The following is a 13,936-nucleotide window of genomic DNA, read 5'->3' on the forward strand; positions in this document are numbered from 1 at the left end:
TCAGATAGTACTGTAATGGTAAATCATACGATAACCCTGCCTTCTACAACACAGCAGCAAATGCATTCCAGATAATCTGGGACATGTCAAACACTGGACTCAAGTGGTCTTAGTGTAAAACAATTTAGTTTTAAAGTTTTCAGAGTGGGCCAAGTCCAGATACTAAATAGAGAAGCTAACTTTTATCAAAGGGTCTTTTTACTCCAGGTAAAACTTCGCGATCATGGCACAAAGTTAAATCAGAGAATTTGACCATCAGCCCACACGTCTGTGCCCGATACCCGGGCAGTGTGCGTGACGCCTTCATCCTGGCACACTCATCCTGCACCGGTCTGGAGGGGCCCTCCAGTAGGATGCTGAGGGGACCGCCCGCATCGTGACGACCTGCTGTGTCCTCCACAACATCGCGCAGCAGAGGGGTGACATGCTGGAGGAGAAGGAGGAACACCAGGTCTCGTACCACAAGGGGGATTCGCGGGACGGCAAGGATGGGCAGGACATGGGGTCCAGACTGGTAAGAGAGGCTGCACGAGGTGTGCGCCAGGGCCAATGCGCATGAGATGCTCTGATCGTCTCCAGGTTCACCAACGAGCGGGGGGGGGGGGGGGGGGGGGGGGGGGGGGGGTTTACAGGCCAGGGGCACGGACACTGCATCCCACACTTACACAACTTCCCCGATCCCACTCTCTGGCCAGTTCAGACCAGCCCATCCCTCACACCCATCCCTCTCGATCCCAAACTCCCACTGAAACCGATCCCGCTACATAACTAACTCCCATTGAAACACCTCCCTCTCGATCACTAACTCCCATTGAAACCCCTCCCTCTAGATCACTAACTCTCCCATTGAAACCCCTCCCTCTAGATCACTAACTCTCCTATTGAAACCCCTCTCTCTAGATCACTAACTCCCATTCAAACCCCTCCCTCTAGATCACTAACTCCCATTGAAACCCCTCCCTCTCGATCACTAACTCTCCCATTGAAACCGCTCCCTCTAGATCACTAACTCCCATTGAAACCCCTCCCTCTAGATCACTAACTCTCCCATTGAAACCCCTCCCTCTAGATCACGAACTCTCCTATTGAAACCCCTCCCTCAAGATCACTAACTCCCATTCAAATGCCGCCCTCTAGATCACTAACTCTCCTTTTGAAACCCCTCCCTCTAGATCACTAACTCTCCTATTGAAACCCCTCCCTCTAGATCACTAACTCTCCTATTGAAACCCCTCCCTCAAGATCACTAACTCCCATTGAAACCCCTCCCTCTAGATCACTAACTCTCCCATTGAAACCCCTCCCTCTAGATCACTAACTCTCCCATTGAAACCCCTCCCTCTAGATCACTAACTCCCATTGAAACCCCTCCCTCTAGATCACTAACTCCCATTGAAACCCCTCCCTCTAGATCACTAACTCTCCCATTGAAACCCCTCCCTCTAGATCACTAACTCCCATTGAAACCCCTCCCTCTAGATCACTAACTCCCATTGAAATCCCTCCCTCTCGATCACTAACTCTCATTGAAACCCCTCCATCTAAATCACTAACACCCACTAAAACACCTCCCTCTCAATCACTAACTATCCCATTGAAACCCCTCCCTCTAGATCACTAACTCTGATTGAAACACCTCCCTCTAGATCACTAACTCCCATTGAAACGCCTCCCTCTAAATCACTAACTCTCCAATTGAAACCCCTCCCTCTAGATCACTAACTCCCACTGAAACCCCTCCCTCTGAATCACTAACTCTCCCATTGAAACCCCTCCCTCTAGATCACTAACTCTCCTATTGAAACCCCTCCCTCAAGATCACTAACTCCCATTCAAATGCCGCCCTCTAGATCACTAACTCTCCTATTGAAACCCCTCCCTCAAGATCACTAACTCCCATTGAAATCCCTCCCTCTCGATCACTAACTCTCATTGAAACCCCTCCATCTAAATCACTAACACCCACTAAAACACCTCCCTCTCAATCACTAACTATCCCATTGAAACCCCTCCCTCTAGATCACTAACTCTGATTGAAACACCTCCCTCTAGATCACTAACTCCCATTGAAACGCCTCCCTCTAAATCACTAACTCTCCAATTGAAACCCCTCCCTCTAGATCACTAACTCCCACTGAAACCCCTCCCTCTGAATCACTAACTCTCCCATTGAAACCCCTCCCTCTAGATCACTAACTCTCCTATTGAAACCCCTCCCTCAAGATCACTAACTCCCATTCAAATGCCGCCCTCTAGATCACTAACTCTCCTTTTGAAACCCCTCCCTCTAGATCACTAACTCTCCTATTGAAACCCCTCCCTCAAGATCACTAACTCCCATTGAAATCCCTCCCTCTAGATCACTAACTCTCCCATTGAAACCCCTCCCTCTAGATCACTAACTCTCCCATTGAAACCCCTCCCTCTAGATCAATAACTCCCATTGAAACCCCTCCCTCTAGATCACTAACTCTCCCATTGAAACCCCTCCCTCTAGATCACTAACTCCCATTGAAACCCCTCCCTCTAGATCACTAACTCCCATTGAAATCCCTCCCTCTCGATCACTAACTCTCATTGAAACCCCTCCATCTAAATCACTAACACCCATTGAAACCGCTCCCTCTGGATCATTAACTCCCATTGAAACCCCACACTCTCGATCACGAACTCTCCCATTGAAACCCCTCCCTCTAGATCACTAACTCTCCCATTGAAACTCCTCCCTCTAGATCACTAACTCCCATTGAAACCCCTCCCTGTAGATCACTAACTCTCCCATTGAAACCCCTCCCTCTGGATCACTAACTCCCATTGAAACCCCTCCCTCTAGATCACCAACTCCCATTGAAATCCCTCCCTCTAAATCACTAACTCTCCCATTGAAACCCCTCCCCCTAGATCACTAACTCCCATTGTAACCCCTCCCTCTAGATCACTAACTCCCATTGAAACCCCTCCCTCTAGATCACTAACTCTCATTGAAACCCGCCCCTCTAGATCACTAACTCTCATTGAAACCCCTCCCTCTAGATCACTAACTCCCATTGAAACCCCTCCCTCTCAATCACAAACTCTCCCATTGAAACCCCTCCCTCTAGATCACTAACTCCCATTGAAACCCGCCCCTCTAGATCACTAACTCTCCCATTGAAACACCTCTCTCTAGATCACTAACTCCCATTGAAACCACTCCCTCTAGATCTCTAACTCCCATTGAAATCCCTCCCTCTAGATCACTAACTCCCATTGAAACCCCTCCCTCTAGATCAGTAACTCTCCCATTGAAACCCCTCCCTCTAGATCACTAACTCCCATTGAAACGCCTCCCTCTAAATCACTAACTCTCCAATTGAAACCCCTCCCTCTAGATCACTAACTCCCATTGAAACCACTCCCTCTAGCCCACTAACTCCCATTGAAACCACTCCCTCTCGATCACTAACTCCCATTGAAACCCTTCCCTCTAGATCACTAACTCCCATTGAAACCCCTCCCTCTAGATCACTAACTCCCATTGAAACAACTCGCTCTAGATCACTAACTCCCATTGAAACCCCACTCTCTCGATCACAAACTCTCCCATTGAAACCCCTCTCTCTAGATGACTAACTCCCATTGAAACCCCTCCCTGTAGATCACTAACTCTCCCATTGAAACCCCTCCCTCTGGATCACTAACTCACATTGAAACCCCTCCCTCTAGATCACCAACTCTCATTGAAACCCCTCTCTCTAAATCACTAACTCTCCCATTGAAACCCCGCCCTCTAGGTCACTAACTCCCATTGAAACCCCTCCCTCTAGATCACTAACTCCCATTGAAACCCCTCCCTCTAGATCACTAACTCTCATTGAAACCCGCCCCTCTAGATCACGAACTCTCATTGAAACCCCTCCCTCTAGATCACTAACTCCCATTGAAACCCCTCCCTCTCAATCACAAACTCTCCCATTGAAACCTCTACATCTAGATCACTAACTCCCATTGAAACCCCTCCCTCTAGATCACTAACTCCCATTGAAACCCCTCCCTCTAGATCACTAACTCTCATTGAAACCCGCACCTCTAGATCACTAACTCCCATTGAAACCCGCCCCTCTAGATCACTAACTCCCATTGAAACTCCTCCCTCTAGATCGCTAACTCCCATTGAAACCACTCCCTCTAGATCTCTAACTCCCATTGAAGCCCCTCCCTCTAGATCACTAACTCTCCCATTGAAACCCCTCCCTCTAGATCGCTAACTCCCATTGAAACCACTCCCTCTAGATCTCTAACTCCCATTGAAATCCCTCCCTCTAGATCACTAACTCCCATTGAAACCACACCCTCTAGATCACTAACTCTCCCATTGAAACCCCTCTCTCTAGATCACTAACTCCCATTGAAACCACTCCCTCTAGGTCACTAATTCCCATTGAAACCACTCCCTCTCGATCACTAACTCCCATTGAAACCCCTCTCTCTAGATCATTAACTCCCATTGAAACCACTCCCTCTAGATCACTAACTCCCAATAAACCCGCTCCCTCTCGACCACTCACTCTCATTGAAACCCCTCCATCTAAATCACACACTCCCACTGAAACACCTCCCTCTCAATCACTAACTATCCCATTGAAACCCCTCCCTCTAGATCACTAACTCCCATTGAAACGCCTCCCTCTAAATCACGAACTCTCCAATTGAAACACCTCCCTCTAGATCAGTAACTCCCATTGAAACCCCTCCCTCTAAATCACTAACTCTCCCATTGAAACCCCTCCCTCTAGATCACTAACTCCCATTGAAACCCCTCCCTCTAGATCACTAACTCTCCCATTGAAACTCCTCCCTCTAGATCACTAACTCCCATTGAAACCCCTCCCTGTCAATCACTAACTCCCATTGAAACCCCTCTCTCTAGATTACTAACTCTCCCATTGAAACCCCTCCCTCTAGATCACTAACTCCCATTGAAACCCCTCTCTCTAGATCATTAACTCCCATTGAAACCACTCCCTCTAGATCACTAACTCCCAATAAACCCGCTCCCTCTCGACCACTCACTCTCATTGAAACACCTCCCTCTAGATCACTAACTCCCATTGGAACCCCTCCCTCGAGATCACTAACTCTCCCATTGAAACCCCTCCCTCTAGATCACTAACTCTCATTGAAACCCCTCCCTCTGGATCACTAACTCCCATTGAAACCCCACTCTCTCGATCACAAACTCTCCCATTGAAACCCCTCCCTCTAGATCACTAACTCTCCCATTGAAACCCCTCCCTCTAGATCGCTAACTCCCATTGAAACCACACCCTCTAGATCACTAACTACCATTGAAACCACTGCCTCTCGATCACTAACTCCCATTGAAACCCCTCCCTTTAGATCACTAACTCCCATTGAAACCCCTCCCTCAAGATCACTAACTCCCATTGAAACCACTTCCTCAAGATCACTAACTCCCATTGAAACCCCTCCCTCTAGATCACTAACTCTCCCATTGAAACCCCTCCCTCTAGATCACTAACTCCCATTGAAACCCCTCCCTCTAGATCACTAACTCCCATTGAAACCTCTCCCTCTAAACCACTAACTCTCCCACTGAAACCCCTCCCTCTAGATCACTAACTCCCATTGAAACCCCTCCCTCTCAATCACTAACTCCCATTGAAACCCCTCTCTCTAGATTACTAACTCTCCCATTGAAACCCCTCCCTCTAGATCACTAACTCCCATTGAAACCCCTCTCTCTAGATCATTAACTCCCATTGAAACCACTCCCTCTAGATCACTAACTCCCAATAAACCCGCTCCCTCTCGACCACTCACTCTCATTGAAACCCCTCCATCTAAATCACACACTCCCACTGAAACACCTCCCTCTCAATCACTAACTATCCCATTGAAACCCCTCCCTCTAGATCACTAACTCCCATTGAAACGCCTCCCTCTAAATCACGAACTCTCCAATTGAAACCCCTCCCTCTAGATCAGTAACTCCCATTGAAACCCCTCCCTCTAAATCACTAACTCTCCCATTGAAACCCCTCCCTCTAGATCACTAACTCCCATTGAAACCCCTCCCTCTAGATCACTAACTCTCCCATTGAAACTCCTCCCTCTAGATCACTAACTCCCATTGAAACCCCTCCCTGTCAATCACTAACTCCCATTGAAACCCCTCTCTCTAGATTACTAACTCTCCCATTGAAACCCCTCCCTCTAGATCACTAACTCCCATTGAAACCCCTCTCTCTAGATCATTAACTCCCATTGAAACCACTCCCTCTAGATCACTAACTCCCAATAAACCCGCTCCCTCTCGACCACTCACTCTCATTGAAATCCCTCCATCTAAATCACTAACTCCCACTGAAACACCTCCCTCTCAATCACTAACTATCCCATTGAAACCCCTCCCTCTAGATCACTAACTCCCATTGAAACGCCTCCCTCTAAATCACGAACTCTCCAATTGAAACCCCTCCCTCTAGATCAGTAACTCCCATTGAAACCCCTCCCTCTAAATCACTAACACTCCCATTGAAACCCCTCCCTCTAGATCACTAACTCCCATTGAAACCCCTCCCTCTAGATCACTAACTCTCCCATTGAAACCCCTCCCTCTAGATCACTAACTCACATTGAAACCCCTCCCTCTGGATCACTAACTCCCATTGAAACCAAACTCTCTCGATCACTAACTCTCCCATTGAACCCCTCCCTCTAGATCACTAACTCCCATTGAAACCCCTCCCTCTAAATCACTAACTCTCCCATTGAAACCCCTCCCTCTAGATCACTAACTCTCCCATTGAAACCCCTCCCTCTAGATCACTAACTCACATTGAAACCCCTCCCTCTGGATCACTAACTCCCATTGAAACCCCACTCTCTCGATCACTAACTCTCCCATTGAACCCCTCCCTCTAGATCACTAACTCCCATTGAAACCCCTCCCTCTAAATCACTAACTCCCATTGAAACCCCTCCCTCTAGATCACTAACTCCCATTGAAACCCCTCCCTCTAGATCACTGACTCCCATTGAAACCCCTCCCTCTAGATCACTAACTCCCATTGTAACCCCTCCCTCTAGATCACTAACTCCCATTGAAACCCCTCCCTCTAGATCACTAACTCTCATTGAAACCCCTCCCTCTAGATCACTAACTCCCATTGAAACCCCTCCCTCTAGATCACTAACTCCCATTGAAACCCCTCCCTCTCGATCACTAACTCCCATTGAAACCCCTCCCTCTATATCACTAACTCTCACATTGAAACCCCTCTCTCTAGATCACTAACTCCCATTGAAACCCCTCACTCTAGATCTCTAACTCCCATTGCCATCCCTCCCTCTAGATCACCAACTCCCATTGAAACCCCTCCCTCTAGATCACTAACACCCCCATTGAAACCCCTCACTCTAGATCACTAACTCCCATTGAAACCCCTTTCTCCATATCACTAATTCTCCCACTGAAACCCCTCCCTCCAGATCACTAACTCCCATTGAAACCCCTCCCTATAGATCACAAACTCTCCCATTGAAACCCCTCCTTCTAGATAACTATCTCCCATTGAAACCACTCCCTCTAAATCACTAACTCCCATTGAAACTCCTCCCTCTAGATCACTAACTCCCATTGAAACCCCTCTCTCTAGATCACTAACTTCCATTGAAACCCCTCCCTCTAGATCACTAACTCTCCCATTGAAACCCCTCCCTCTAGATCACTAACTCCCATTGAAACCCCTTTCTCCATATCACTAACTCTCCCACCGAAACCCCTCCCTCTAGATCACTAACTCCCACTGAAACCCCTCCCTCTAGATCACTAACTTCCATTGAAACCCCTCCCTCTCGATCAATAACTCCCATTGAAAACCCTCTCTCTAGATCACTAACTCTCCCACTGAAACCTCTCCCTCTAGATCACTAACTCCCATTGAAACACCTCCCTCTAGATCACTAACTTCCATTGTAACCCCTCTCGCTCGATCACTAACTCCCATTGAAACCCCTCCCTCTAGATCACTAACTCCCATTGAAACCCCTCTCTCTAGATCACTAACTCCCATTGAAACCCCTCCCTCTAGATCACTAACTCGCATTGAAACCCCTCCCTCTCGATCACTAACTCTCCCATTGAAACCCCTCCTTCTAGATAACTAACTCCCAGTGAAACCACTCCCTCTAAATCACTAATTCCCATTGAAACTCCTCCCTCTAGATCACTAACTCACATTGAAACCCCTCCCTCCACATCACTAACTTCCATTGAAACCCTTCCCTCTAAATCACGAACTCTCCCATTGAAACCCGTCCCTCTAGATCACTAACTCCCATTGAAACGCCTCCCTCTAGATCACTAACTCCCATTGAAACCCCTCTCTCTAGATCACTAACTCCCATTGAAACCACTCCCTCAGGATCACTAACTCCCCCATTGAAACCCCTCCCTCTAGATCACTAACTCCCATTGAAACCCCTCTCTCTAGATCACTAACTCCCATTGAAACCCCTTTCTCCATATCACTAACTCTCCCACTGAAACCTCTCCCTCTAGATCACTAACTCCCATTGAAACCCCTCCCTCTAGATCACGAACTTCCATTGAAACCCCTCTCTCTCGATCACTAACTCCCATTGAAACCCCTCCCTCTAGAACACTAACTCCTATTGAAACACCTCTCTCTAGATCACTAACTCCCATTGAAACCCCTCTCTCTAGATCACTAACTTCCATTGAAACCCCTCCCTCTAGATCACTAACTCTCCCATTGAAACCCCTCCCTCTCGATCACTAACTCCCATTGAAACCCCTCCCTCTAGATAACTAACTCCCATTGAACCCCCTCCCTCCAGATCACTAACTCCCATTGAAACCCCTCCCTCTAGATCACTAACTCTCCCATTGAAACCCCTCCCTCTAGATCACTAACTTCCATTGAAACCCCTCCCTCTAGATCACTAACTCTCCCATTGAAACACCTCCCTCTAGATCACTAACTTCCATTGAAACCCCTCTCTCTCGATCACTAACTCCCATTGAAACCCCTCCCTCTAGATCACCAACTCCCATTGAAACCCCTCCCTCTATATCACTAACTCCCATTGAAACCCCTCCCTCTAGATCTCTAACTCCCATTGCAACCCCTCCCTCTAGATCACCAACTCCCATTGAAACCCCTCCCTCTAGATCACTAACTCCCCCATTGAAACCCCTCCCTCTAGATCACTAACTCTACCATTGAAACCCTTCCCTCAAGATCACTAACTCTCCAATTTAAACCCCTCCCTCTAGATCACTAATTCCCATTGAAACCCCTCTCTCTAGATCACTAACTCCCATTGAAACCCCTCCCTCTAGATCACCAACTCCCATTGAAACCCCTCCCTCTATATCACTAACTCCCATTGAAACCCCTCCCTCTAGATCTCTAACTCACATTGCAACCTCTCCCTCTAGATCACCAACTCCCATTGAAACCCCTCCCTCTAGATCACTAACTCCCATTGAAACCCCTCCCTCTAGATCACTAACTCTCCCATTGAAACCCCTCCCTCTAGATCACTAACTCCCATTGAAACCCCTTTCTCCATATCACTAACTCCCCCACTGAAACCCCTCTCTCTAGATCACTAACTTCCATTGAAACCCCTCCCTCTAGATCACTAACTCTCCCATTGAAACCCCTCCCTCTCGATCACTAACTCCCATTGAAACCCCTCCCTCTAGATCACTAACTTACATTGAAACCCCTCTCTCTCGATCACTAACTCCCATTGAAACCCCTCCCTCTAGATCACTAACTCCCATTGAAACCCCTATCTCTAGATCACTAACTCCCATTGAAACCCCTCCCTCTCGATCACTAACTCCCATTGAAACCCCTCCCTATAGATCACAAACTCTCCCATTGAAACCCCTCCTTCTAGATAACTAACTCCCATTGAAACCCCTCCCTCTAGATCACTAACTCCCATTGAAACCCCTTTCTCCATATCACTAACTCTCCCACTGAAACCCCTCCCTCTAGATCACTAACTCCCACTGAAACCCCTCCCTCTAGATCACTAACTTCCATTGAAACTCCTCCCTCTAGATCACTAACTCCCATTGAAACCCCTCCCTCTACATCACTAACTTCCATTGAAACCCTTCCCTCTAAATCACTAACTCTCCCATTGAAACCCGTCCCTCTAGATCACTAACTCCCATTGAAACGCCTCCCTCTCCATCACTAACTCTCAATGTAACCCCTCCCTTTAGATCACTAACTCCCATTGAAACCCCTCCCTCGAGATCACTAACTCCCATTGAAACCCCTCTCTCTAGATCACTAACTCCCATTGAAACCCCTTTCTCCATATCACGAACTCTCCCACTGAAACCTCTCCCTCTAGATCACTAACTCCCATTGAAACCCCTCCCTCTAGATCACTAACTTCCATTGAAACCCCTCTCTCTAGATCACTAACTCCCATTGAAACCCCTCTCTCTAGATCACTAACTCCCATTGAAACCCCTCCCTCTCGATTACTAACTCTCCCATTGAAACCCCTCCCTCTCGATCACTAACTCCCATTGAAATCCCTCCCTCTAGATAACTAACTCCCATTGAACCCCCTCCCTCCAGATCACTAACTCCCATTGAAACCCCTCCCTCTAGATCACTAACTCTCCCATTGAAACCCCTCCCTCTAGATCACTAACTCCCATTGAAACCCCTCCCTCAAGATCACTAACTCTCCCATTGAAACACCTCCCTCTAGATCACTAACTTCCATTGAAACCCCTCTCTCTCGATCACTAACTCCCATTGAAACCCCTCCCTCTAGAATACTAACTCCTATTGAAACACCTCTCTCTAGATCACTAACTCACATTGAAACCCCTCTCTATAGATCACTAACTTCCATTGAAACCCCTCCTTCTGGATCACTAACTCTCCCATTGAAACCCCTCCCTCTCGATCACTAACTCCCATTGAAACCCCTCCCTCTAGATCACTAACTCCCATTGAAACCCCTCCCTCTAGATCACTAACTCTCCCATTGAGACCACTCCCTCTAGATCTATAACTCCCATTGAAACCCCTCCCTCTAGATCACTAACTCTCCCATTGAAACCCTTCGCTCAAGATCACTAACTCTCCAATTTAAACCCCTCCCTCTAGATCACTAATTCCCATTGAAACCCCTCTCTCTAGATCACTAACTCCCATTGAAACCCCTCCCTCTAGATCACCAACTCCCATTGAAACCCCTCCCTCTATATCACTAACTCCCATTGAAACCCCTCCCTCTACATCTCTAACTCCCATTGCAACCCCTCCCTGTAGATCACCAACTCCCATTGAAACCCCTCCCTCTAGATCACTAACTCCCCCATTGAAACCCCTCTCTCTAGATCACTAACTCCCATTGAAACCCCTCCCTCTAGATCACCAACTCCCATTGAAACCCCTCCCTCTATATCACTAACTCCCATTGAAACCCCTCCCTCTAGATCTCGAACTCACATTGCAACCCCTCCCTCTAGATCACCAACTCCCATTGAAACCCCTCCCTCTAGATCACTAACTACCCCATTGAAACCCCTCCCTCTAGATCACTAACTCCCATTGAAACCCCTTTCTCCATATCACTAATTCTCCCACTGAAACCCCTCCCTCCAGATCACTAACTCCCACTGAAACCTCTCCCTCTAGATCACTAACTCCCATTGAAACCCCTCCCTCTAGATCACTAACTTCCATTGAAACCCCTCTCTCTCGATCACTAACTCCCATTGAAGCCCCTCCCTCTAGATCACTAACTCCCATTGAAACCCCTATCTCTAGATCACTAACTCTCATTGAAACCCCTCCCTCTAGATCACTAACTCCCTTTGAAACCCCTCCCTCTCGATCACTAACTCCCATTGAAACCCCTCCCTCTAGATCACTAACTCCCATTGAAACCCCTCCCTATAGATCACAAACTCTCCCATTGAAACCCCTCCTTCTAGATCACTAACCCATTGAAACCTCTCCCTCTAGATCACTAACTCCCATTGAAACCCCTTTCTCCATATCACTAACTCTCCCACTGAAACCCCACCCTCTAGATCACTAACTCCCACTGAAACCCCTCCCTCTAGATCACTAACTTCCATTGAAACCCCTACCTCTCGATCACTAACTCCCATTGAAACCCCTCTCTCTAGATCACTAACTCTCCCACTGAAACCTCTCCCTCTAGATCACTAACTCCCATTGAAACCCCTCCCTCTAGATCACTAACTTCCATTGTAACCCCTCTCGCTCGATCACTAACTCCCATTGAAACCCCTCCCACTAGATCACTAATTCCCATTGAAACCCCTCCCTCTAGATCACTAACTCTCCCATTGAAACACCTCCCTCTAGATCACTAACTCTCCCATTGAAACCCCTCCCTCTAGATCACTAACTTCCATTGTAACCCCTCTCGCTCGATCACTAACTCCCATTGAAACCCCTCCCACTAGATCACTAATTCCCATTGAAACCCCTCCCTCTAGATCACTAACTCTCCCATTGAAACCCCTCCCTCTAGATCACTAACTCCCATTGAAACCCCTCCCTCTAGATCACTAACTCTCCCATTGAAACACCTCCCTCTAGATCACTAACTCTCCCATTGAGACCACTCCCTCTAGATCACTAACTCCCATTGAAACCCCTCTCTCTAGATCACTAACTCTCCCATTGAAACCCTTCCCTCAAGATCACGAACTCTCCAATTTAAACCCCTCCCTCTAGATCACTAACTCCCATTGAAACCCCTCCCTCTAGATCACCAACTCCCATTGAAACCCCTCCCTCTATATCACTAACTGCCATTGAAACCCCTCCCTCTAGGTCACTAACTTCCATTGCAACCCCTCCCTCTAGATCACCAACTCCCATTGAAACACCTCCCTCTATATCACTAACTCCCATTGAAACCCCTCCCTCCAGATCACTAACTCTCCCATTGAAACCCCTCCCTCTAGATCACTAACTCTCACATTGAAATCCCTCCCTCTCGATCACTAACTCCCATTGAATCCCCTCCCTCTAGATCACTGACTCCCATTGAAACCCCTCTCTCTAGATCACTAACTCCGATTGAAGCCCCTCCCTCTAGATCACTAACTCCCATTGAAACCCCTCCCTCTAGATCTCTAACTCCCATTGCAACCCCTCCCTCTAGATCACCAACTCCCATTGAATCCCCTCCCTCTATATCACTAACTCTCATTGAAACCCCTCCCTCTAGATCACTAACTCCCATTGAAACCCCTCCCTCTAGATCACTAACTCCCCCATTGAAACCCCTCCCTCTAGATCACTAACTCCCATTGAAACCCCTTTCTCCATATCACGAATTCTCCCACTGAAACCCCTCCCTCCAGATCACTAACTCCCACTGAAACCTCTCCCTCGAGATCACTAACTCCCATTGAAACCCCTCCCTCTAGATCACTAACTTCCATTGAAACCCCTCTCTCTCGATCACTAACTCCCATTGAAACCCCTCCCTCTAGATCACTAACTCCCATTGAAACCCCTATCTCTAGATCACTAACTCTCATTGAAACCCCTCCCTCTAGATCACTAACTTACATTGAAACCCCTCTCTCTCGATCACTAACTCCCATTGAAACCCCTCCCTCTCGATCACTAACTCCCATTGAAACCCCTCCCTATAGATCACAAACTCTCCCATTGAAACCCCTCCTTCTAGATAACTAACTCCCATTGAAACCCCTCCCTCTAGATCACTAACTCCCATTGAAACCCCTTTCTCCATATCACTAACTCTCCCACTGAAACCCCTCCCTCTAGATCACTAACTCCCACTGAAACCCCTCCCTCTAGATCACTAACTTCCATTGAAACTCCTCCCTCTAGATCACTAACTCCCA

At 47.7% G+C, this 13,936-nt stretch overlaps 1 protein-coding gene across 4 annotated transcripts in view; it reads right to left on the reverse strand.

Moving 5' to 3' along the window:
* The window catches only part of LOC140411248 (phosphofurin acidic cluster sorting protein 1-like), a 911,105-nt gene that overhangs the window by 130,223 nt on the left and 766,946 nt on the right, over positions 1–13,936 (reverse strand). The gene's annotated exons all lie outside the window — the stretch shown is intronic.

Source organism: Scyliorhinus torazame, chromosome 4 (genome assembly GCF_047496885.1).
Source record: "Scyliorhinus torazame isolate Kashiwa2021f chromosome 4, sScyTor2.1, whole genome shotgun sequence".
In the NCBI taxonomy this organism is placed as follows: Eukaryota; Metazoa; Chordata; class Chondrichthyes; order Carcharhiniformes; family Scyliorhinidae; genus Scyliorhinus; species Scyliorhinus torazame.